We start from the raw sequence: 27,579 nt of genomic DNA, 5'->3' as shown, positions 1-27,579 counted from the left end.
TTTTTCTCACCCTTCTTCTAAAATGTTCAGCTACCTCTCAATTCTCCATCTTCTCTCAGTCCATAGCTCTCCTATTTTCCATCTCACTCCTTTCCCAGCCTCCTATTCCCTTCTATCTAGTCCCCATTACCACATTTCTACCACTGTACTCACTGCTCTCTCACTCATCTTGTCATCTCCCTTTTGACCTCATCCACATGGTTTACCACTTTAAGAATCCCCCTCCCTCTCTCCTCTGGTCAGGCTATAACTCCCTGTCCCTTTCTTTCCATCTCCTAGCATCTTCTTTTCCCAGCTCTCTTCCTTCCTGCCCTCCCATGGGTCCATCTCTGCTCGTCTATCCCCATGATCCAACATTTTACTCCCTCTCTTTTCTGTTTTCTTCTTCCCTCCTCATTTGATGCTGAACAATGAAATGGAGGGAAAAAAAGAGATGCTGCATCTCTCTGTCTTCCATCCACAGGCCTAACATTTCTCCCTCCATCCCTTCCATCCTCAGATCCAACTTCTTTCCCTTTCTCTTCCCAATTGCCCCATCCCATCTCTCCCCCTGCCTGCCTGCCTCCCTTCCCCAGATACACCATTTCTCACTTTCTCTTCCCAACAGTTCTCCCTTCAAGTATCTCTTTTCCTCTTCCTCCATACCACTCCAGGTCCAACTTCTCTCCCTTCAGACCATTGCCCACCATCTCTCTGTGCTTTGTTTCTGGCCCAATAAGCTCTCCCCCCATGCCCAATCTAGCACTTCTTTTAATACCTTCCCCCCTCTGTACTTTTTTAAAAAAAAAGGTCCAGGAAGCTTCCTTGACCCAGTATGTTCTCCCCCCTTCTCTCCGTGCCCATGCAGCTCTTCCTCACTCCTCTCCCACTACCATGTCCAATAATTCTCTCTCTCCCTCCTTTCTCTTTCTGCCCAACAGTTCTCCTCTTTTTTCATCTCCCCAAGTGCATCATCTTTTTCCCCTAGACAGACACCCAAAGAAGGAAGGGAATGCGAGAAGGCTTTTGAAGCAGCCGTGAATCGCTCGCAAGGAGCCGGCCAGAAAACTAAATTCCCACTGGAGAGAATCACAGAAGGGAGGGAGGGAGAGAGAAGCTTGGGCCGTATGAAACTCCTTGCTGGGCTGCATGCGGCCCATGGGTTGGACACCCCTGCGCTAGAAGGACAAAAAGATGTTCTGATTTTCTGATCTCCTGGGTCCTTCACACACAGCATCCAATTTGTGCAACTGTTTCTGCTCAGAAGAACCCTCCCAACTACCTAGCACCGGGAGGACCACCGATTGAGAGACATGAAAAGGAGAAACTACCTTTAAAACATAAGAACATAAGATTTGCTGCTGCTGGGTCAGACCAGTGGTCCATCGTGGCCAGCAGTCCGCTCACACGGCGGCCCTTAGGTCAAAGACCAGTGCCCTATTTGAGTCTAGCCTTACCTGCGTACGTTCTGTTCCAGCAGGATGGTCTCAGGACTAAAGAATCTCCCATACGAAGAACGTTTGAGCAAGCTGCGCTTATATTCTCTCGAAGAGCGCAGGGAAACGGGGGACATGATAGAAACATTCGAATACGTCACGGACCGTATTGATGTGGAGGAAGGAATATTTTGTCTTAGGGGTCCCATGGCGACAAGAGGACATCCGCTAAAACTCAGGGGGGGGGGGGGGGAAGATTTCATGGGGACACCAGGAAGTATTTCTTCACTGAACGGGTAATTGATCGATGGAATGGTCTTCCACGTCAGATAGTCGAGGCCAGAACCACGCTTGACTTCAAAGGACGATGGAACAGACAGGTGGGGTCGCTCCAGAGGAATGCTTAAATGATGGAGGGAGGGTGGGAGGGAGGAGGGAGGGTTCTTGAGTGGGCAGACTTGTTGGCCATCGGCCCTTTTCTGCCGTCATACTCTATGTTTCTATATCCAACCTTTTCTTGAATCCCTGGAGAGTGTTTTCCTCTATAACAGCCTCTGGAAGAGCGTTCCAGTTTTCCACCACTCTCTGGGTGAAGAAGAACTTCCTGACGTTTGTACGGAACCTATTCCCTTTTAACTTTAGAAAGTGCCCTCTCGTTCTCTGCAACCTGGAGAGGGTGAACAATATCTCTTTCTCTACTAAGTCAATTCTCTTCAATATCTTGAATGTTTCTCTTTTTTTTTTCATTCTTTATTTATTAATATTATAGCTTTGACAATCTCAATCAAAAACAAAAGAAAAAATATCATGAAAAGCAGAATATCACTTAATCCAAAAAATACAAAGTAAATTTTGATTACACAATATAGTTAGTCCACTATCTATTGGAGACCGAGCTACAATTTGCTGAAATTAACCTACAAATTCAATAACAAGGAAAACCAAAGGAGGCTCGACTGCCGTTGAACATTTTTCTCTAAACGGATTTTAAAAGAATCAGAATTAAGTAATTAATTACTATCCTGAGATAGTAATTAATAAATTTAGATAACTGCTGTGGCTCATAGAAAACATATCTGTTCTCTTTATACACCATAACACATTTACAGGGGTACCTCAGAACAAAGGTCACCCCTAACTGTATTACCTTAGGTCTCAATATAAGACACTGCTTTCTTCTCTTCTGGGTCGGGCATGAAACATCTGGATACATTCTTATAATTTTGGACAAAAAAGGAATATCTTTATGGTCAAATATATTTTATTGAGCAAGCAAGAACACAACATAGTAACACAAAGTACAGAAACAGCTCAAAATTTTGAAATAGTCCCCAAAAGAACCACCCCCCCCAAACCCCCCTCCCCACCATACCCACCCCTGGGTCCTCCTTCGAAACACAAATTAACAAAGAATTGAATAACAAACTATACAAAAGAGGCACAAAAGGGAAGTACAAACAAAGCATCAATTAAGTATCCGGCTACGAGCCAGAGGGGTCAAAGTATTCCAGAAAGGTTCCCAAGTGGTCTGGAAAAGACGACCTTGTCGAGAAGCCAAGTCAGTCACATCCCTTCGCTCCCACATCAAAAGAGCGATCATGCGGCTCCTCCAAAGGGAATAGTCCGGCGCCTCAGCTTCAAGCCATTTCAGCAGGATGCATTTCAAGGCAATCAGGATAGACCACTTGAGGAAAGCTGCAACTCCCTTGAAACGTGGAAAGTAGTGAGGAACAGTCCCAAATAAAAGCAAAGGGGAACTGCGAACAGTAACATGCCAAATAGACTCCACAAAAGCAAATATAGCAGTCCAAAAAAGTTGTAACTGAGGACAAGTCCAGAACATGTGGCCTAAGCTGGCTTCCGGAACCTGACAACGAAGACAGGCTGCGTGGGGACGGAAGTGAGCCAAATAAGCCCTTCTAGGAGAAACATATAAACGAAAAATCAATTTAAAATGTTGCTCCCAAAAGGTAGTGTATTTACGAAAAGCAGGCAGTCGCCGGACAGCCTGAAGGAGGATATCAGAAGGCAAATCAACAGCAAGATCACCGGACCAAGCATCTCGCAGCTTAGAATGGTCAAACAAAGGGCATTCATCCTTCAAGTGGCGGTGATGAAACGTGAGAGGGACCAAGGAATATCTTTATAATATCTTGAATGTTTCAATCATGTCCCCTCTCAGTCTCCTCTTTTCAAGGGAGAAGAGGCCCGGTTTCTCTAGCCTCTCGCTGTACGGCAGCTCCTCCAGCCCCTTAACCATTTGTGTCGCTCTTCTCTGGATTCTTTCAAGTAGTACTATGTCCTAATTCATGTACGGCGACCAGTGTTGGACGCAGTATTCCAGATGGGGGCATACCATGGCCCGGTACAACGGCATGATAACCTTTTCGGATCTGTTTGTGATCCCCCTTCTTAATCATTCCTAACATTCTGTTTGCCCTCTTCGCTGCCGCTGCACATTGCGCAGACGGTTTCACTGACTTGTCTGCAAGTACTCCCAAGACTCTTTCCTGGAGGCTCTCTCCGAGTATAGCACCAGACGTCCTGTATTCGTGTATATGATTTTTCTTACCGACATGCATCACCTTGCACTTATCCACGTTGAACCTCATTTGACATTTCGCGGCCCATTCCTCGAGTGTGTTTATGTCTCATTGTAGGTCTTCGCAATCCTTCTTTGTCCTCACTACTTTGAATACTCAAATTTAATCACCTCACTCGTCATGCCAATTTCTAGGTCGTTTATAAATATGTTGAAGAGCACAGGCCCGAGCACCAAATCCAATGGCACTCTACTCGTGACACTTCTCCTCTCGTGACACTCTACTCGTGACACTAGTTTTTAATCCACATGAGTATATCAACCTCGATTCCATGGCTTGCATTTTTTCGAAGTAGTCATTCACGCGGGACCTTGTCGAATGCCTTCTGAAAACCCAGATATACTATGTCGACCGGGTCACCCTTGTCTTTCTGCCTGTTTACTCCCTCGAAGAAGTGCAGTAAGTTTGTCAAGCAAGATCTTCCTTTGCTGAAACCGTGCTGGCTGGTCCTCATCAGTTTGTGTCCATCAAGGTGATCGATGATACGGTCCTTTATCAGTGCTTCTACCATATTTCCTGGTACCGAAGTCAGACTCACTGGTCTGTAGTTTCCCGGATCTCCCCTTGAACCTTTCTTGAAGATCGGCGTAACATTCGCCACTTTCCAGTCTTCCAGAATCTTTCCTGATTTGATTGACAGATTGACTATTAGTTGAGACAGTTCACTTATAACCCCTATCTGTTCCTTGATTACCCTTGGATGGATGCCATCCGGTCCCGGGGATTTATCGATTTGAAGCCTATCAATCGACCTGCATACCTCTACTAGACTGACCGTCAACCCTGTCAGTTTCCCGTTCTCATTTCCTGCATATAGCCTGTCGGCTTCTGGTATGTTGTGTATATCCTCTTTGGTAAATACAGATGCAAAAAATGTGTTTAGTTTGTCGGCGATGGCTTTGTCCTCCTTTAGCATTCCCTTTATTTCATGGTCATCCATCGGCCCCACCGCTTAAAAGTTTTGGCTTCCTTGGTTATTTTTTCCTCGTAGTCCTTTTTTGCCCCTCTTGTTATTTGTGCTTTTCCCAGTTTTCATCCATTTTTGTCCTTTTCCATTCCTTAAACGAAGTCTTCTTGTCTCTGATCGCTTCCTTCACTGCTACAGTGAGCCACGACAATTCCTTGTTCTTTGGCAGAAAGGAAGGAACAGGCCATAACACGACCTGTTCCCTAAAAAACTCCAGGAAGGGAGACCTACAAGAGAGAGCCTGCAGCTCTGAAACACGTCTAGCAGAAGTAATAGCTACCAAGAAGACCACCTTAAGAGTAAGGTCCTTCAACGAACAGGCACCCAAAGGCTCAAACGGGGGTGTACTAGCCCCGACAGAATCAGATTCAAATCCCAAGAGGGAACAGATGGTCGCACGGGAGAATTGAGTAACTTGGCCGCCCGCAAGAAGTGAAAGACATCAGGAATGGCAGTCAGACGCTGACCCCGTAATAACCCACAAAAGGCTGAAAAGGCTTCAAGCTCCCTGGAGAGAAGACCAAGCCAGGCCAGGCCCCTGTTCAGGTCATCCTGCAAGAACTCTAAGATGTTAGGCAGGAAAGCGTGAGAAGAGACCACTCCCTGCACCGTACACTCCTCAAATATACGCCAAACCCGCACATAAGCCCAAGAAGTGGAAAGTCTGCGGGACCCGAAGAGAGAGGAGATCAGTTTATCTGAACTCCCCTTCCTTCCTAGGTGTTCCTTTTCAAAAAAGACAAAAAAGGGAGCTGGATCAAACAGGGAATGGGGCTCCGAGTCAGAAGATTGGGCGGAAGAGGATCTGACACCAGAAGCCGCACCAGATCCGGAGCCACCAGAACCACCAGGCCCAGATGACGAACAATGCGGAATTGAACTCTGCCCACTACTGGCCACAGAGGGAATACATACAACATCCCCTCCATTGGCCATGGTTTAACCAGAGCATCCAGGCTCTCAGCCTGACCGTCTCTGCGATGACTGAAGAAGCGGGGTGTTTTGGTATTGACACTCGTGGCCATCAGGTCCATGAGGGGACGACCCCAAGACTGCACTATCATCTGAAAGGCCACGTGGCTTAGACACCACTCTCTGGGATCTAGCACGTAATGACTGAGGAAGTCCACTTGAACATTCTCCACTCCGGCTATATGGGAGGCCAAGATGTCCTGAAAGTGAGACTCTGCCCAGACCATGAGCAGAGCCATCTCCTACGCCACCTGAGTGCTCTTGGTGCCCCCCCTGACGATTGACATAGACCACCGCCATGGCATTGTCCGACAGAACCCTGACTCTCCTATCAAGAAGGAGCGGAAGGCTTACAGCGCCAAACGGACGGCTCTGGTCTCCAGATTGGGATGATCTCTGAGTCTTAGATATAATCCTTCCTCTCCCCTCTGCAGGAAGGGAACTGGGTCTCAGGGATTTCCAGTTGCAGGATACAGAAAGTTTCTGCTTCTCTTCTGAATCTTGTCTGTTCTTTGCAGGTCTGTGGAAGTAGAGAAAGCAACTGAGCATGCTCAAAACTCTTGAACTACCCCGTTGCAGAGGTCATCCTGGAATATCCCACCTCCTTAAGGTGGAGCTGTAGAAATAGCAGATAACAGGCAGCAGATCTGCTGTGTTTTTTCTAAAGAACCACCTTAAGAAGGCAGGATATTCCAGGATGACCTCAGCCGGAGGGTTGGGATGAAAAGCTCTACACATGCTCCTTTGCTGCCTCTTCCTCTTGTGTCTGCATGGCTGCAAAGAGCAGAGAAGATTCAGAAGACAAATCAGAGAAATTTGTGTCCTGCAACTGGAAATCCCTGAGAGACTCAGAGGAAAGATTATACCTGAGATTCAGGAATTGTCTCAGCCTCTTCCTATTTTACTCATTCCAGGAACAGGGAAATCTCCAGCCTGAATCCATCCCAACCGCTGCAGAAAACTGAGGGAAATGTCTGTCCTGGATTCTGATCAGGTAAGAAATTCTTGTTCTCCTAGGACAAGCAGGATGAGTCAGCCACATATGGTTGTTGTCCCAACAGCTCCCAATTTGCAGATAAGCTCTCCAATAGCTCAGAGAGATTTTTTTTTCTCTCTCTCTCTGAGCACGTGCAGTGCTCGGGCCCCACTGGGCATGCCCGAGCCCTACCCATTTCCCCCCTGCTTCTCCCTAATCCCCAGTCTTTAGTTTCCGCCCGTTCCCATTGGTCAGATTTTTCCACAGCTGTCCACCACCACTTTTTCTAGAAAACTTCTTCTACTTACCATCTTGAAGATGCCAGAAACATCAAAGAAATGTCCGGGATGCAGGAAAAGGATGAGTACACTGGATCCTCACGATCTGTGCGTTCGCTGCTTGGGCACAGTGCACGAGGAACAGTGCTGCTTGCACTGTGTCCGCCTGTCTCCACGGGCACGCAAGCTAAGGAAGAGGGCACTAAGAGAGTTCTTGAAGCGAAGTGAGGCCCGAGAATCTTCCTCCAGCAGCCATCCTATTGGAATGCAGCAGCGGGGGATCCACACACGAATCCGGTAAGGTCTCCTCATGTGCACAGGCTGCTTGAGCAGCTCTTCCAGCCTTCCCTTCTCTTTCATTGTTGCTCTCTTTTGCAGGGAACTTGGTAGCAGACTTTAACCTGTTGGAGGGAGATTGCAGTACTCTGTGTTTGGGGGATCTGGTCTTGGGGATTTATGAGAATAGCAGGAGGAAAGGAGAGTCATCTCTTAGCCTGGCCTCATTAATAGGTTCAGGATCAGGACCTACCACTGATGCATTTATGTAGCCAGGACTGTGTGATGTTCCCAACTGCATTAATTCATGTGAAAGTACTGTGGGATTTTCTAGCCTCCAGACAGGATACTACAATCCACTTCTGGCAGGTTAAAGTTCCCCACCAACACCCCCTCCCTTTCATTCCCACCATTCAGCCAGATCTCTGTCCAGTTCCTCCATTTGATTCAGAAGCGTACAGAATGCTCCTTTTTGAGTTTGACAAGAGTCTTGAGAATCAGAGGGAATGGAGGGAACGTTTAGAAAAACTGATTCGTCCATTCTAGAAAGAAAGCATCTGCCTCGAGGTGGTGAGGTGAGTATATCCTGGAGCAGAACAGGCAGTTTGTTGTTGTGGGGAGACGCAAAGAGGTCTCTCTGAGGAGTTCCCCACTGAGCAAAAAATATGATGGAGAGGCGAGGAATTGAGTGTCCATTCGTGAGGTTGTAGAAGACGACTCAATTTGTCCGCCAGAAGTTTTGCTGCCCTTGGATGTAGACAGCTCTCAGGAAGGTGTTGTGAAGAACTGCCCAATTCCAAAGCTTCAGAGCTTCCTGACAAAGAGGGAGAAATCCTGTACCTCCCTGCTTGTTGACATAGTACATGGCGACTTGGTTGTCTGTCCGAATGAGGACCACCTGATCGTGAAGAAGATGCTGAAAAGCTTTGAGTGCACTAAAGATCGCTCTGCGTTCCAACAGATTGATGTGAGACTGACGATCTGTGCTGGATCAATGGCCTTGAGTATGGAGACCATCGAGATGAGCCCCCCAAACGTAGGTTGAAGAATCTGTTATGAGAATCTTCTGATGAGGGGGCGCGTGAAATAGCAAATCTCTGGAAAGATTGGAAGAGAGCATCCACCAGTGGAGAGACTGTCTCAACGATGGAGTCACTGTAATGTGTCGAGAGAGTGTGTTGCAAGCTTGCTGTCACTGAAATGCCAGGGTCCACTGATGAATTCTGAGGTGAAGTCTGGCAAAAGGAGTCACATGAACTGTAGAGGCCATGTGACTGAGAAGAACCATCATTTGTCTTGCCAAGATTGATGTGAGGGAAGACACTCATTGACAAAGGAGTCACTGTAATGTGTCGAGAGAGTGTGTCGCAAGCTTGCTGTCACTGAGATGCCAGGGTCCACTGATGAATTCTGAGGTGAAGTCTGGCAAAAGGAGTCACATGAACTGTAGAGGCCATGTGACTGAGAAGAACCATCATTTGTCTTGCCAAGATTGATGTGAGGGAAGACACTCAATGACAAAGGTTATTGAGAGCATCTTGACATGGTTGAGGCAGGAATGCTCCGAGTTGAACAGTGTCCAGTATGGCTCCAATAAACTGTACAGTTTGGGAGGGACGTAACTGGGACTTTGGAACATTGATTTCAAACCCAAGACTTTGGAGAAACGCTATAGTCCGTTGGGTCGCTACAATAACCTCCTTTTGAGATGAGGCTTTGATGAGCCATGGAAAGACTTGAAGACCCTATGTCTGCAGGACTGCAGCCACCACCACCAGGTGAAGACTCTGGGAGAAGAGGCGAGGCCGAAAGGAAGGACTCGGTACTGAAGATGAAGATTCCCCACCTAAAATCTTAGGAATCTGCGAGAGGATGGATTTATTGGAATATGAGTATCAGCCTCTTTGAGATCTAGGGAGCATAACCAATCTCCTTGATCCATCAGGGGATATAGAGTTGGAAGAGAGAGCATTCAAAACTTTTCTTTGACAAGAATTTTGTTGAGAATTCTGAGGTCCAGGATAGGTCACAAATCCCCCGTCTTCTTTGGGACCAGAAAATAACGGGAATAAAAGCCCGTTTCCCATTGGGTCAAGAGTACTTCCTCAACAGCCCGGAGGTGAAGAAGAGCCTCCTGAAGAAGGGGAAGTTGCGACATGTTGGAGGGAGATCTGATGGAATTTGAAGAAATTGAAGTGAGTAACCCTCTCTGATGATGGTGAGAACCCAGAGGTCTGATGTAATCTTCTCCCACTGTTGGTAACAGTAATGGAGACAACCTACTATGGGGAGGAGAGAAATCTGATGGATGAAGGTGGATGGTATGCTCAGATTTAGATTGTCAAAAAGATTGTGCAGGCTTAGCTGCAACAGGAGTCTGGGCTTTTTGTTGATGCTGATGCTATGGTTGTTTCCTAGGCGGAGGCCTGGAGAAAACCGGAGTAGATTTGGTGGTGGCCTATAAAGCTTGGAAGCTGGAGGCTTAGCTTTAGGTCAAATCAAAGAGGCAAAGGACCGCTCATGCTCTGAGAGACGCTTGGTGGCAGCCTCAAGTCATCAAAGAGCTCATTTCCTTGGCATGGCAAATTGGTTAGACGATCCTGCATATATGTATTCAGATATTTTGTAAACAATAATTAGTTATTATTTGCTGCTGGCTTATGAATTATATTTTTCTATTTCTATAATAAAATATTTAATATAGCTTTGGTCTGTTTCGTATAAGTAGGCAAAAATTACCGAATCCGAGGAGGTGTTTATGGTATCCTAGATACGAGACAAAGGCACGTGACTTATTTATGTTGCACTAATTTGTTATACCCATAAATCTACCTACACACCTGTGTGTAGCTCTACTAGGTTTTCCCATACCAAGGGCTCCTGTTCTAGAGACAGATATGTACTGTTAATTTTTGTGGTGTGGGAAGGGGTTGGTGACTACTGGGGGAGCGTGAGGGGGTCATAACTTAATCCCTCCAGTGGTCAGCTGGGTACCTTTTTGGCACTTAGAAGCTTTGAAAATAGGTCTAGTTCAGAACATTTAAGCTCTGTCCAGGACGTCTTGAGTATTACCACAAGACGTCCATGTCTAAGCCCGCCCAGAACATGCCCCCTTGGATTCTGGATACATAGTGGCTTGGATGCTTTGAAAGACATCCAGAAAGATGTTTCGAAAATCAGCACTTAGATGTCTAACCAATTAGGGTATCCAAGTGCCAATTTTATGCCATTTTTTAGACATCTTAGTGTTTTGAAAATACCCCTAAAAGTCTACTACAGGAACATAAGGAAACTGTGGCTGACTGTATCCTTGTCTGTTTTCCAGACATCCGTCACATTCAAGGATGTTGCTGCTTATTTCTTGGAAATGGAGTGGAACCTTCTGGCAGAATGGCAAAAAGACCTGTACAAGAAGGTCATCGAGGAGATTCATGACATCCTCATCTCACGAGGTAAATACACCTTCTCTATCATCTATCACAGGTACGTTATGGAATGGGTGCTGTTATTTTGTCAACCCTGGAAAAATCCCATGATCATCTGAAATTTGTGCTTTATCCTGTTAGATCTTCCTACCCTCTAAACAGCGTTGCCTTTACTCCCTTCCCCATGGGCCTATTTTCCAATCCTGGCGGTGTGGTGAGGGCAAGAGTGATCCTCAGTTGCTGCTCCCCCTGCTGGTTCTACTCTTGAAACTGCCACACAGACACACACGGAAATAGATGGGATTCTACAAATACAATATAAATATCAGTTTCCTATTTCTTTTTAACAGGTTATTTAATCGTTAATCCTGATGTTGTATTCAAGATTAAAAAAGAAGATGAGAAATATTTTCCACAACACTGTGATTTGGAGGAAAAAGGAAACCCAAATGAGTCCACCAAGGGTAAGCAGCTGCGTTGGATTTAAAGGGCTTTGCATTTTCAGAGCACAAGATTTAGGGGCCCTTTACTAGAGTTTAGAGGGTGCTAATGGAAGTGGTGGATGCTGAATCCTTACGTTTGGGCTTCTTAGTATTTAGCACGCGCTAATTCCACTAGCCTGCACTAAACTTTAGTAAAATGGCCCAAGAGACCTAAAATCGGTTTCCTAATTTACTGTTATTAGATTCTTGGTGAATCATAGATGTGTTTTCTTTTAACAGTGTTTCCGATTGTAACATCCGTTTTCTCGCTGAGCGTTAAACAAGAGGAGGATCTTCCTGAATCAGAGGCATCTGAACAGACTCACCTTTCTGTACCGAGTAAGTATCAAATTCCTCCTTTACTAAGGTCAGCCGAGATCTTAGTAAAGGAGGAACTTGGTGGTGGTGAGAGGCCATCATCCTCTTCTCCTTCCAAATTTCCATGTTTTTAAAAAACTTACTATACCGCTGTCCATCCCCTATTTTGATGAAGTAAAGTGCCCACAAAGGCAGAGGAGGTGGGTGTCCTGGGGGTAAATGACAGCAGATAAAGACCTGAACGGTCCATCCAGTCTGCCCATTACTTATTCTTGGGGAACAATCGCAAAACCATCGGTACAGGATCGGTAAGTTTAGTGAATTTAGGCCATAGTTCTTTAATTTATACCATTTGTTTTCTAATTAGATATCCTCTGTGTTTATCCCACGCTTATTTGAATTCCATCACCGTTTTCCTCTCCACCACCTCCCTCGGGAGACGATTCCAGGCATCCACCACCCTCTCAGTGAAAAATTATTTCCTAACATTTCTCCTTAGACTTCATCTCTGCAACCTCAACTTATGCCCTCTAGTTTTACCATTCTCCCTTATCTGGAAAAGATTTGGTTCTAAATTAATACCGTTCAAGTGCAGTGGAACGCCGATTATCCAGACTATCCTCGGCAGAGGGTAGTCCGGTAAATAAAAAAATCTGGATGATTGGAAATTCATTTTTTTCTTTGGTTTTAATAATAACAATAGTAAAATGACCGAATATAAGCACAGATACAATCAATGAGGTAAACTTGGAAACAGGGAAATGAAACCAGATCAGAAATAGAAACATTTAACAGCACTGTAGAACAGTCACATAATAGAAATATGATAAATGTTAGTACAATACAAATAGTCTCATAAGAGCAGGGAAGAACGTTCCAATTACTTGACTGATTTGCATGAACTTGGCTGCTTTTCGTGCCATGGTTGTTTTCCTCCTTGCAGTGCTGAGCTGCCCAGGACAAGATATTCAGGGACACTGACCCAGAAACCGCCCCTGAATATCTCCCCGAGCCAGTTCAGTCCACTACCCAGTTAGCTCACTGAGTGACGTTAGGACATTAAGCCCGTGAGATGCTTTGCAAATTCAGCCCTGTCTCATTAAATCAGAACAATTTAGCAGATCTCCAGTTGGTGGTGTATTTAAATGCTTCGAAATAAATTTGTTCTTCATCATCTTCTAGATCAGGGGTGGCAATCGCAGTTCTCGAGGGCCACAACCCAGTCGGGTTTTCACGATGCATGAGATTGATTTGCATACAGTGGGAGTAGTCCATGCAAATTAATCGCATGCATAATCATTGTGGAAATCTTGACAACCCAACTGGGTTGTGGCCCTCGAGGACTGTGATTGCCCACCCTTGCTCTAGATCAGAAATCGATCTGTTAAAGAACAAACCAACCTCCTGATGAACAAAGCTCTTGAAAAAAAGAAATTCCCACCTCAATAGTCCTGTCTTCATTCTGTAACAGACTCCCACAGTATCAAGCCTGACATTTTAATCCAGTTTAAGCAAGAGGGATTCAGGAGCGAACTTCCAGGATCTGAGGAAAGAGGAAATCTGACCAGCACAGAGTCGTGTGAGGAACTGCATGAAACAGGTGATGGAGCTTGAATTAAAACTAGTAACGACTGATACAAACATTTCCTATAAGAAAAACTCCTTCTCTGGATCAAACACAATGAGAACGAGGTGTTTTCCCTTTCATTGTCGGGTCTGCATTTCTGTGTTATTTAATTGGAGGGGAGGGGCAGAGGGTTATACCTTCTCTTTTTCTTATTCTCCCATGTTTCTCTCCTTTCTCTTCCTCTTCTTTCAACACCTTCTGTCTCTCATCCTATTTGTGTGGAATATCATGGTTTATTTTCAGAGGATACAATAGAGATCCTGAAAATGGAAGAGGATCCCGACAGTGACCACCTGGAGAGAGGAGAGGAGGATCCTAATACCAAGAGCGGTGAGTCAAGAATTCCTATGTAATAAAAATTCTTACTAGGTGCTTTGGAGTATTTCTAAATTTTCACATGATAAGACGCAAATACTATTCTGTTCAATATGTTCTATTGTTTTTGCTGATATGATTGTATATTTTCATTATATTATTTTTCATTTATTTATTATATGTTACATTTAGACTCCTGAGGCAGGCCCTTACGGGTCGAAACAAGATCGTGTCGAGTCCATTACAATTAAAGAGACCTTTGTTGTTGTGTTTGCTGTTCACTGGTGTGAAGGCAGTTTCTCCTTTTGTTTCCAAGATTCTATTGTTTTTCTGTACATTATTTTAATTTTTTGGGTACATAATTCCCTGGAGTGTGCATGATACCATCAGTAGCAAAATTACTGTGAAAGGCAGCAGGTTAGACAATGAAGGAGTTCTTCTCTGCTGTTTTCAAACGAGCCCCCTCCACCCCTTTTTTGGGGTGCTCATACAGGGGGACAGTATTCTGGCCGTCTCGCCCGACCTTCTGTCTCAGGGCCCCATTCCAATGTTCAATCCGGGTCCCTTTTGTCTTACGGCTTGGCTCTTGAAAGGTAAGAAAGGTTATTCAGATAAAGCGATCTCCACTCTCTTGGGGTCTCTGAGACTTTCCACTTCACGGGCTTATGTGCGTGTTTGTCGTATCTTTGAGGAGTGGTATAGGAACAGACAAGAGAGGAGAGATATTGAAGAGTTATACGGGAGCAAATACACTTGTATGTTAATAAGAGGAGCATTCTGAATGGATTGAAGGGGAGAGAGATGGTTACCTGAGAGAAGCAGGTTGCAATAGTCTTAGGCGAGAGGTGATGAGAGTGTGGATAAGTGTTTTGGTAGTGTGCTCAGAGGAAGGTTTGGATTTTGGTGCTGATATAGAGAAAGAAGCAACAGGTTTCGGTGCAGAGAAGAAGAGAGAGGCGTCAAAGATTGCACCATGGTTGCAAGTTGACAAGACAGGGAGGATGAGATTGTTATCCACTGAGTGTTATGGACAGGGTAGATGTGAATTGCTTGTTTACTCTTCAAAAATACTAATACCAGGAGCATGCAATGAAGCTACTAAGTAGTAGATTTAAAACAGACGGGAAAAAATATTTCTTCACACATCCTGAAATTAAACTCTGGAATTTGTTACCTGAGAATGTGGTGAAATCAGCTTAGCAGGGTTTAAAAAAGATTTGGCTAATCTCCTAAAAGAGAAGTCCATAGGCTATTATTGAGATGGTTTGGGGAAATCCACTGCTTAGTCCTAGGATAAGAGGCTTACAATCTGTTTTACTACTTGGGATCTAGCTTGGTTATCTTTGGAAAAAGGATGCTTTGCTTGATGGACCTTCGGTGTGTCCCAGTATGGCAATTCTTATGATCTTATAGAGAGTGGAGGGAGAAGAGAAGTAGGTTTGGGAGGAAGAATAAGTAGTTCAGTCTTGGCCATGTTCAGTTTTAAATGGTGCAGGGCATCCAGGAGAAGTAGCCTATATTTTGAATGTCTTCTGTGAAATCTCTGTCCATATTTTCCACCTATGAAGGAAGCCTGTGTATCGTAGTATGTATATTTGGACAGAAAAGTTAAGTAATTCACCCACTGGCAGTAGCAGGGGGAAGGAATCAGGAAATGCAGGTGGAAGAGAGGTGGGATTCTATAACAAGGCCATATCCTGCTATAATTTTCATTACCACAGTATTGTAGGATCCTGTGTGTGTTGAATGTCACGGATCGTTTTCGGAACTGTCGAGGATCTTTAACTCATTCCATCAAGAGCTCATAAAATTCCCGTCATCAGAGTTTTAGGTCCTAAGCTTTTCTTTAAAACCTAGTTTATTTCTCTATTCTCCTCATAGGCAGCCAAAATGTCACTGCTGACCACACAGTGGAGAACCTGAAAGTGGAAGAAGTTGATGACGGTGACCAGCTGGCGGGAGGAGAGGAAGATACTGATACCAAGAGTGGTGAGTCAAAAACTCCCAATCTTTGCTATTTCTTGTCTAAATTTCCACATAGATCATGAATGTTAATTACTAGTGATTTTCAGTTATATTTTTCTCTCTTAGCAATTAGAATTCAGTTTTTTTAAGCTTCCAGGTGAGCTGTAAGCATTATGCATATCTGTGTCCTTTTTTTTCAGATTTGCACTGCCACATAGCTTCTAAGCTGTGGAAAGTGTGCTGTGTGGCACTGTTAATCTCCTTCGTCCTCCCCACTCATAAAGCTATTAAAAAGCGTCGGAGAAATAGAAGAGCCTTGTGGAAAAGCTCCTGGAAAAGGTTCCATCCTTCAGCATGTTATCATTCCTGTTTACTAAAAAATCGTTAAACCAATTAAGTACAGATCCACCTAAACCCAACTCACTCGATTTGTTGATCAGAAAAATATGATCAACTGAATCAAAAGCTGCACTGATATCGAATTTGTAACAAAATAGAATAATAACCTTGATTCAACCATTCCTTAACTTTAGAAGCTCTGTACTGTGTTTGGGTCGAAACCCAAACTGAATATCATGTCGACAGGGAAAACGATCAATGAACTTGAAAGCTGCTTATTCACTAATTTTGGGTAAGAAAAGTATATTGGCAACAGGTCAAGAAGTGAGGATGTGGCTTACACATGTAAGTTATGTGTGTAACTTACACGTGTAACTTACACATGTAAGTTAAGTGTGTAAGTTACATGTGTAAGTGTGTAACTTACACATGTAAGTTACACATGTAAGTTAAGTGTGTAACTTACACGTGTAAGTTACACATGTAAGTTAAGTGAGTAACATACAACAAACGGGTTTGGACAGGATGGAAAGTATAAAATGTATTTCATTGATATATGCAAGCATGACAAAACAAAAGAAACAGTCACTTACTTTCTTATTGTTCTCGGGTTTACTAGCTAGTGATAAAAAATTTATAAAGAACATGTAAGAAAGTTTTGTAAGTGATATAGAAAAATGTGTATATATATATATATATATATATATATATATATATAAATATAAGGGATATAGCCAAGAAAAAATCCTGAAAAACATAATCTGAAATAAACAGTGGGAAATTTGCAAGAATAATATGTTTCTTACTGAGTTACAGAGGGAACACAGGAAAAGAATTAAAAATGTATTAGGAATTACAACTAAAAGATTTTTTTTCTCTACCCTACTGTTTAGGTTAGAAACCAGATTCCCGCCTTTTAGTTTTCTTTGTTCAGTGTCTAGGGATATGCCCAAGGGACTAGCTGGCAGACTTGGGTTGGCCTTTGACCTGGTTGCTATAGAGTTGTACCTTTTTTGACTTTGGCCAGTGTGAGGCCTCTTGAGGATAGGATTACATATTACTGTATATTATATGGATATTAGTAAGCTGTTGAAATATAAGTAAACACTTAAATACTTAAGGACTTTCTCTAGACTAAAACATATATACCTCAAATTGTATTAGGCGACTTACACAGAAACTTAGAAGAATGTATTAGCATACTTTTTTTTAGAACTATTCAATACCTCCGTTTCGCAACACTGAAGGCAGGGAATTGCAAACTACTAAAGATAAGCAGTTTGAATTTTAAGGTGAGGAGGAACAATTTCAGGCTTTCCACATGAACATTTTTGTAGGAAAATATACATTAGAGCTGTTTTTCTTTTCTTTAACTTCAGTATTATGGATTATAAACTTAGGAATGACTTTGATAGTGATAGCTACACCTCTTGCTATGCATGAAATGTATAAAACTGCCTTATATGGAAGGAGAAATATTTTAACCAATTATATGAAGGTAGTGAAAAATAATGTCACAATTATTTTAGGTATGTAGGTAACAGAAAGATGAAGTGATTCTTCTGTTGAGACGTCTCCATTGCACAAATAAACTTTTCATAGCCTTTTGATACAGGATTAAATTGTCATTAGACAACTCAGTAAATATTTTTGATTAGAAATATAGGATTGTATTTGTGCAATTATTGAATCAGGACCTTCACCTTAAACAGGATAAATAGGACAGGGGGGGAGCCTTTGTAACCCAGGAGGACATCAGAGTCCTGTCCTCTTGAGGGGAGGTCACATTTCTTGTAAAACTCAAACACTTATTGCCTGTCATTTTGCCTTTGTTTGTTTATGGTTCTTTATTGTTAATAAAAAAACAGGTTTAAACAAAAAACAGAAAAGTGATCCTGTTTAGAGGGAAGGAAGGATGAAATGTCCAGAAACAGGATGGTCCGTTTGTCCCTTCTTGTACCTGTGCTCACCTGTCTGCAAGCATATTAATTTAAAGACTTATTTGGGGATATTTGCTTACGAGTATATAGAGTATGTCTTACTCAATAGATGTATAATTTATGTACATACTTTTCATTTTTATCCACAGATGATGGATTTGAGCATATGAGAATGAGCGTGTATGATGGGCAGCAGAGGGAAGATTGGAAACACAAAAACCCCTCCGGAGACAGCCGAGATCGTTCAGAAGATAGTGTGGGGGCCATTAGGAGTTTAAGACCATCTAGCATGAAAGAAAATATCTCAAGAGGAGAGAGCTTGGATATATGTACTAAAGAAAAGAGAAATTCAACCAGTTGCGCAAATCTCATACAAAATCAGAGACTCAGAAGGGAGACACTTTTTCAGAGCACTACATTTGAGGAAATGTTCACTGGGAAGTCCAACTTGTCAGGACAAAACATATTTCACAGACAAGTCAAGCTATTCCAGGGTATGGAGTGTGACAAATCGTTTGCATATAAATCACAACTTATGACTCATCAAAATGTTTCCAAAGAAAGCAAGCCACCAGAATGTTCTGAACAAGATACAAACTTCAGTCAGGTATTTGAGCTGAGAGGACATAGATTAATCAGCATTAGCAAAAAACAAGGGCATCAAATAAACCTCAAGAGAGAAAAGTTATTAAAATGCTCAATATGTTATAGAAGCTTCAGTCGAAAATATAATCTCAGAATTCATGAAAGAATTCACACTGGAGAAAAACCATATAAATGTTCTGAATGTGGTAAAAAGTTCAACCAAAAAAGTGATCTCAGAATTCACGAAAGAATTCACACTGGAGAAAAACCATATAAATGTTCTGAATGTGGTAAAAGCTTCAATCATAAAGGGGGGTTCAGAAATCATGAAAGACTTCACACTGGAGAAAAACCATATAAATGTTCTGAATGTGGTAAAAGCTTCAATCAAAAAATTAAACTTAGAATTCACGAAGTAATTCACACTGGGGAAAAAAAATATGAATGTTCTGAATGTGGTAAAAGCTTCAATCAAAAAAATACCCTCAGGAGACATGAAGCAATCCACACTGGAGAAAAACCATATAAATGTTTTAAATGTAATAAAAGCTTCAAAGAAAAATTTAATCTCATAACTCATGCAAGAATTCACACTGGAGAAAAACCATATAAATGTTTTGAATGTGGTAAAAGCTTCAATCAAAAAAATGTCCTCAGTAGACATGAAGTAATCCACACTGGAGAAAAACCATATAAATGTTCTGAATGTGGTAAAAGCTTCAATCAAAAAGGTGAACTCAGAATTCATGAAGTAATTCACACTGGGAAAAAACCATATAAATGTTCTGAATGTGGTAAAAGCTTCAATCATAAAGGTGGCCTCAGAAATCATGAAAGACTTCACACTGAAGAAAAACCGTATAAATGTTCTGAATGTGGTAAAGGCTTCAATCATAAAGGTGGTCTCAGATATCATGAAAGACTTCATACTGAAGAAAAACCATATACATGTTCTGAATGTGGTAAAAGCTTCAATCAAAAAAATGTCCTCAGGAGACATGAAATAATCCACACTGGAGAGAAACCGTATAAATGTTCTGAATGTGGTAAAGGCTTCAGTCATAAAGGTAGTCTCAGAATTCACGAAAGAATTCACACTGGAAAAAAACCATATAACTGTTCTGAATGTGGTAAAAGCTTCAATCAAAAAGGTGACCTCAGAATTCATGAAGTAATTCACACTGGGGAAAAACCATATAAATGTTCTGAATGTGGTAAAAGCTTCAATAAAAAAAATGTCCTCAGGAGACATGAATCAATCTTTTTCGTGGACAACGCATATGGATATATCCTGATGTAACTAAAACTCATATAAATGTCCTGAATATAGTAAATGTTTCCACAGTAAATCTAATCTAAAAAAAAAGTATGAAAGAATCCACCCTGGTAAACAATGTGGAGAAACGTGCTAAGGTGACTATTGCAGACAGGTCTCTTAAAGACCTTGAAAAGCTAAATGTGCAGATGAGAAAAATCTTCATGCCCACAAGGTCATCTGTAAGAATCAGTGTATGCCTAAGCCACATTTTCGAAAGATACATCCAACTTTTTTTTACTTTCAAAAATCATCAAATTATACGTCCTGCCGATCTGATCGTTCAAGCCACTAAATTGTCTATCTTTATACCACGTTTCGTTCCAACCTTCCGTCCAAGTCCAAAACGCCTAGAACAAGCCCTGTTGGACGTGGGAGGGTTCTGCAAAGTGATGGACTGCACACCCAGACATGCCACCTAAATAGTGGGGTACCTTACAGGGCACTGCTGTAATCTTCACAAAAAGGGTGCCATGGTTTCTCCTCACTACAGCTCCCTTATAGGTGACGGTGAGCCCCCCCAAACCACCTCCAGAATCCCCTAGACCCACTTATCTACCACCCCGATAGCCCTTATGGCTTCAGGAGTCACTTATATGCCAGTAAAAAAGGGTTTTGGTGGTGTATAGGGGAGTGCACATGTTTAAGTATCAATGCAGTGATTGCAGGGGCTTATGGGCATGGGTCCTCTTCTCTTTGGGTCCCTAACCCACCCCCCCAAGATGACTTAAGCTGTCTCTGGACTGGACGACTAGGCTTTCCTATGCCAGGCGGCCAGGTGATGATGGTCTGGAGGCTGTTGTGAATAAAATTTTTATAGGGGTGGGGGGAGGGTTGGTGATCGCTGGGGTAGTGTGTGTGGATCTGTGTTATGTGTTTGCAGTGCTTATCTGGTGACTTTAGGTGGATTTTTGTGACTTAGACCATGTTTTAGATGGTCTAAGTCACAACGTCCAAGTTCCGTCTAGGCTCTGTTGTTAAACTTTCGGTTATACATGCTGTACGACCAAGTCTAAGCCGGCCACATCCCACCCGACTCCCTCCCTCGACACTCCTCCCGAAACGCCCCATTTAGCTTTGGACGTTGAGCGGCACTATGAAGGCCTAGGTCGTTTTGAAATACATCCAGAACCTGGTTTTATTATCGGCGCTTGGACGTTTTTGAGAAATGTTCGTCCCAAGTGCCGACGTAGGCCGGATTTTGGACATTTTTCTCTTTCGATTATGAGCCCCTATGAGTTTAACCTGTAACCTCTTCTGAGGTCTTTGGGGAAAATGGGATATAAAATGAATTAAATAAATAAAAAAGGTGTAATCAAACAGAATTGAGAATGACATAGGGACAAAATTTTCCCTGTCCCCTGCAAGAATTCAATTTCCCTGTCCTGTCCCAATAAGTTTTTTTCCATGCCCCTGTGCTTGCCCCCATTCCTGCAAGCTCTGCCTTAACCACACAAGCTTCGAACATTTATGATTTTAAAGTGTTCAAGGCTTGTGCAAATGAGGCCAGAGCTTGCAGGAATAGGGCAGGGACAAGGACAGAACTCGTGGGGATGGGACAAGAAATTGAGTTTCCAGGGGAACGGGGGGAAATTGGTCCCTGTGTCATTCTCTAGAACAGATCAGCTCAGAACTCACGAAAGACTCCACACTGGAGAAAAACTATTTGAATGTTCTGAATGTGGTAAAAACTTAGAAGGAAAAAAACAAACAAACAGGTAACCATATTAGTCATGGAAAAAATCACAATGGAGAAAAACCATATTGGTGTTCACTGTGATAAAAGCTTAACCAAGTAGCCTCAGAACTCATGAAAGTCTCCATACTGGAGAAAAAAACATATAAATGTTCTGAATGTGGTAAAGCGAAAAGCCAGAAGAGGGACTCGAAGTATACACCAATCCAGTGAGTAAAAAAAGCACCAAGGGCCTCAGAGATGGGAGAATCTACGAGATCCCCATCAACATGGTTTTACGAAGGGAAGGTTCTGCCAATCAAATCTGATCAGCTTCTTTGACTGGGTAACAAGAATGCTGGATATAGGGGAGTCCCTGGACGTCGTGTACCTAGACTTCAGCAAAGTGTTTGATAGCGTCCCACACCGCAGGTTATTGAGCAAGATGAGTTTGATGGGATTAGGTGAAACATTAACTGCATGGGTTAAGGACTGGCTTAGAGGTAGACTTCAGAGGGTAGTGGTAAATGGTACCCTCGCCGATATGACGGAGGTGATCAGCGGAGTACCGCAGGGCTCAGTCTTAGGCCCGATCCTATTTAACATCTTCTTAAGAGACTTGGCTGAGGAGCTTCGAGGTAAAATTACATTATTTGCCGATGACGCCAAACTATGCAACATAGTAGGCAACCGCACAACAGATGAAAGCACAGTGCCCGACAAAAGCTCAATGCCCGACAGTATGATGCAGGACCTATTCCTGCTGGAGCATTGGTCAAAGACTTGGCAACTAAGTTTCAATGCCAAAAAAATGCAAAGTCATGCACCTTGGTGGCAAAAATCCATGCAGGACTTACACCCTAAATGGTGAGATCCTAGCAAGGACTGTAGCAGAACGTGACTTGGGAGTGATCATTAGCGAAGACATGAAGACTGCCAATCAAGTGGAGAAAGCTTCATCCAGGGCTAGACAAATCATGGGCTGTATCCGTAGAAGTTTCATCAGCCGTAAGCCCGAGGTCATAATACCGTTGTACAGATCCATGGTGAGACCCCATCTGGAATACTGTGTACAATTCTGGAGGCCGCATTATCAAAAAGATGTGCGGAGAGTTGAGTCAGTTCAGTGAATGGCCACCAGGATGGTCTCAGGACTCAAGGATCTCCCGTATGAGGAATGGCTGGTTAAGTTGCAGCTATACTCACTCGAGGAACGCAGAGAGAAGGGAGACATGATCGAGACGCTCAAATATGTCACGGGCCGTATCGAGGTGGAAGAGGATCTCTTTTTCCTTAAAGGACCCACGGCAACAAGAAGGCATCCGTTGAAAATCAGGGGTGGGAAATTTCATGGCGACACCAGAAAATATTTCTTCACCGAAAGGGTGGTTGACCGCTGGAATAATCTTCCACAACAGGTAATTGAGGCCAGCAGCGTGCCAGATTTTAAGAAAAGATGGGATTGGCATGTGGGATCTCTTCATGCAGGTAGTTAGGGGGTGGGCCATTAGTGTGGGCAGACTGGATGGGCCGTGGCCCTTTTCTGCCGTCATTTTCTATGTTTCTATGTTTCTGGGCTCGAATCTTTGGCTGAAGAAACCAGACTTTTGTTATTTGACAATGTCATGAGATCAAATGTTTGATGCCACCAGTGTCTCACAATGTTGTTGAAGGTATTTGGGGACAAAGACCACTCCCCTAGGTCCAGGGTCTGTCAGCTGAGATAGTCGGTCTGCATATCATCCACTCCTGCTACTTGTGTTGCTGTTAGAGCCAGTAGGTGGACTTCTGCCCAGCAAAACAACAACTTGGCCCTTAGTCTCAACAGAACACTCTTGGTTCCTCCTTCCTGTTGGCGTATGCCACCACTGTGGCATTGCCTGAGAAAACTGACCGCTTTGCCTTCCAGGGTGTTTTCCAATGACTGAAGCACTAGACGAATGCTTGTAGCTCATCTGTTGATGGACAATTTCCTCTGAGAGTGCAACCATCGGCCCTGAACTGGATGACCCCCCTCATTGACCCCCCCCCCCCAGCCATAAAGACTGACATCTGTCATCAGGATCACCCAAGAGGATATGTGGCGAGGCAAGCCTTTGGACGACAACTTCAGTTGGAACTACCAGTGCAAACTTTGATGTGCCTCCTCTATCCAGGTCAGTGGCATCTGGAGAGAATCCATCTGCAGAGACCAGTAGGATAATAGAGCAACCTGGAGAGGGCGTAGATGAACTTTTGCCCAATAAACAACCTCTATGGTCACTACCATTGACAAATACACAAAAAAAATCACACCATAGGATATTTGAAGAGAGAAAGGAGGATTAAGGGTCTCAGAAATCTGCTTGGATAGGGATGTAATTCCCAATACCAAGACTAAACAGTTCACAGTTTCAATCATTGAACCCTTGTGGCCTCCTCCTCCTAATGCTCAACTTAATTCTTACTGTATAATTTAAACTTATCTTTTTTTACTTTGTATCAACAGCAAGAGGTTCTACTTTTATATATGCAGCATAAATAATCAGCCCTAAGTGAGGCAGGATGGACAAACTAAAATTGCAGAGCATCCTGAGAATCCTTAAGAAAGTTGTGGCGAAATGGGTCCCGTCGGACTTGTCAGAAACTCTGCACACTTAAGATAAGTAGCACCTCTTGCTGTTGAAAACCCCATCTCACATAGATGGCATGGGAGTGGCCTAAGGGATCTGACCAATCATAATCTTAGGCCATTCCCAGTGCATCCCAGAATGCACTGCAAATGGGGCCTAAGCTTCCGGTTGGCCCAGGTGCCTAAGGCCCCTCCCCTGGGTCAATCAGGGCCTAAGGCCCCTCCACGATGCATCCCTCGATGCACCGGGAAGGGGCAGGCCTGCCATTCATGAGAAGGCGGACCAGCCAGCTGGAGGCAGGAAGGATGCCTCCAACAAGCCAACATTTTAAGGTGGGAGTGGGTTTCTGGGTGGTTTAGGGGAGGGTGGAGTGGGGGTCCGGATGGGTGGGCTATGGGGTCTGGCAGGAGGGATGCCCATGATGGTTGGGGAGTTTTCAGCAGGAGCGACTGGGCATCCCTTCTACTGGCAATGAACGGGTGGGGTGGGGGGGCTCCGGCAGGAGGGATTGGGCATCCTTCCTGCCATTGATCTTTGGGAAGTGGGGGGGGGGGGGGTTTTCGGCCAGAGGGACTGGGCAACCCTCCTACCGGCGATCTTCAGGGGTATCCGGCTGTTGCCAGCGATGTTTGGGGGGGGGGGGGGGATGGTTCCGGCAGGAAGGACTTTGTGAAGTACGAAAATATAACCGAAACATAGAATTAACATCTTGTTCAAAGACTAAAGACTAACAACATAGTTCTTTCTGAAGACTCAGATACTGTTGTCGCAAGCAAATCAGTAGCATTTAGATTAGCTGGTTCCTTCTCTGGGTTTCAAGTTTTATTAAAAAATTGATACAAACGCTTTTATAATGAATTCAAAGCGATGCACATAAAAAAAATTATTCCTACCTCTTTCTTTAATGGTAAATAATATATTCAATTTAAAGGTGGTATACATTCAGGGAAGAATTTCAAAACCTCAATAAGCTACTTTTTAAACATTTCAGCAGGAATCACCTCAGATGATTTAGGAAAGTTCAAGAGACAAATATTCAATCGATGATTAAAATTCTTTAATTTCTCAAGCTTTTTCTATTTAGCTGATTTTTATCTTTAATAAGTCCTGAGGATAACTCTTGAAGGCTTTCCACCTTATCAGCAGCTTGTTTCAATTTGTTAGCGAGTTGATCATTGGCGCTTAACATTAAAAAAAAACTAATGTGATGCTTTTCCCATGGAAAGATAGTTTTTCTCTCGTTACTCCAATTTCTATAAAAAAAAACGTCCCCCTACAATTAGTTAATAATTTAAAAATTTTAGGGGTGATTTTTAATAAATTGAATTTTCATGATCACATCAGTAATATTATTAAAACTACCTTTTATAGATTACGTAAAATTTCTATCTATTTCCAAATTTCTATGTTCAAAATCACTTAATATTCTTATTCACTCTTTGGTGATTTCTAAGATCGATTATTGCAACTCTCTCTTCAAGGGAATTGCGTTGAACGAAATAAAGCGTCTTCTTAAAAAGGCACACTGGCTTCCAGTTATCCATCGAATTACATATAAGTTTTGTATACTGACTTTTAAATCTCTTTGTAATAAAACTCCAGCATTTATATACAAATTATTAATTCCATACTCTCCAAATAGAGTTTTGAGATCCAATGAACAGAATTTATTGACTATTCCTTCGCTGAAGGTTATTAATACAAGACGGCAATTTATTTTCTTGGTTACCACACCACAGACTTGGAACGCCCTTCCAATGTTTTTAAGGGAAGAACAGGAACTTGGAAAATTTAAAAGTAATTTAAAAACATTTCTTTTCAAGGATGCCTTTGAAAACTAATTTTAATACCCCATAGCCCTAATAAATTTTATCTTATAATATTTTATTGTTATTTTGTTTACCTTCTGTATCTTTCCCTTTTTGTTTCTACTTTACTTTATTGATTTGTATTTCACTCCTCCTTTACCCAATGTTATGAGTATGTTAAGTTAAATTTCAATCCCTTGTCATTATTTAAATTCTGTTGTTTATTGTATTGTTTCCCATCAAATGTAATTTTTAAACTGTTCATCGCTTAGAAGTATGATTAAGCGATTAATCAAAAAAACTATTAAACTTGAAACTTCTTCTTTTGTCCCATCCAATTTAAGTCCCAAAGCGTCTACATTACTCACTCACACTGCGACCTCCTGCGAAGATCTGGCAACAGTATCGTTCAGCCTGGAGATAGCTCCCCAGTTACTCTCCAGTGTTACCATCGCAGGCTTCACCAATTGAGGGTCGACGTCAATGCTGGCTCCCAAATCTCCCTGTTCCTTCTTTCCTATCGTGGTCTCTGTCCCTTGAACAGGGGTTCTCCCCCTCCCCCGCAGACATCTTTCCGCAAGGCTCCCCAAGCAGAGCCGCGACTGGAGCTGGACGCGGTGGTGAAACAGCAACTGGGGGATGGGGGGTGATAAAGATGTCTCCAAGGCTATGTCTTCCGCCTCTCCTCCTGCGGGAGACAGCGCCGTCCTTACCCGGAAACCTCCGTGGGAGTCAAGGTGGTCGCAAACGCCCGGACTGACTGCTGCATCGGAGAGGAAGTTCTCGGCGTCAAGGGATCCGCTCGAACCATCCCCTTACGCTTGGTATATGGCATTTCAGTATTGAGGTAAAACTTTTTAATTGACTTCCAGGCCGGTTCAGGAGTGCAAGGATCTTGCTGCCGCCATTTTGATTCCCCCTCCCGTCTCCCTGTGGAGTTTTTTTTAATTAAAGATCTATGAAGACAAACTGAGATCTTTTTCTCCACATGTTTTATTGTGACAGTAAGGATCTTGGTAAGGCTACCCCTGCTAACACATTCTTATAATAGAGCATATGATTCCATAAATGTGCTACCTTGATAGAATGGTAGGATTACGTATTATTGTACAGTTGTCCATTTCTCCAGCTTTCCTAATCTCTGAAAACATTTCTTCATCTGTCTGCTCATTTTGTCCCGGGAGACAGTAGTAAACATAGAAACATGACGGCAGAAAAGGCCCAGGGCCCACCCAGTCTGCCCACCTTAATGGCCCACCCCCTAACTACCTCCATGAAGAGATCCCACATGCCAAATAGAAACATAGAACGTGACGGCAGAAAAGGGCCGCGGCCCATTCAATCTGCCCACATTAATGGCCCACCCCCTAACTACCTCCATGAAGAGATCCCACATGCCAAATAGAAACATAGAACGTGACGGCAGAAAAGGGCCACGGCCCACCCAGCCTGCCCACCTTAATGGCCCACCCCCTAACTACCTCCATGAAGAGATCCCACATGCCAAATAGAAACATAGAACGTGACAGCAGAAAAGGCCCGCGGCCCACCCAGTCTGCCCACCTTAATGGCCCACCCCCTAACTACCTCCATGAAGAGATCCCACATGCCAAATAGAAACATAGAACGTGACGGCAGAAAAGGGCCGCGGCCCATCCAGTCTGCCCACACTAATGGCCCACCCCC

General features: G+C 43.3%; 1 protein-coding gene and 1 pseudogene across 4 annotated transcripts in view; one reads left to right on the top strand and one right to left on the bottom strand.

Annotated features, from left to right (window-relative positions):
• The window catches only part of LOC117367632 (zinc finger protein 271-like), a 204,055-nt gene that overhangs the window by 59,600 nt on the left and 116,876 nt on the right, over window positions 1–27,579 (bottom strand). The gene's annotated exons all lie outside the window — the stretch shown is intronic.
• The window catches only part of LOC117367671, a 154,901-nt pseudogene continuing 134,054 nt past the window's right edge, over window positions 6,733–27,579 (top strand).

The sequence above is a fragment of the Geotrypetes seraphini genome, chromosome 10 (assembly GCF_902459505.1).
Source record: "Geotrypetes seraphini chromosome 10, aGeoSer1.1, whole genome shotgun sequence".
In the NCBI taxonomy this organism is placed as follows: Eukaryota; Metazoa; Chordata; class Amphibia; order Gymnophiona; family Dermophiidae; genus Geotrypetes; species Geotrypetes seraphini.
This window is presented reverse-complemented; position numbering and strand designations above follow the sequence as displayed.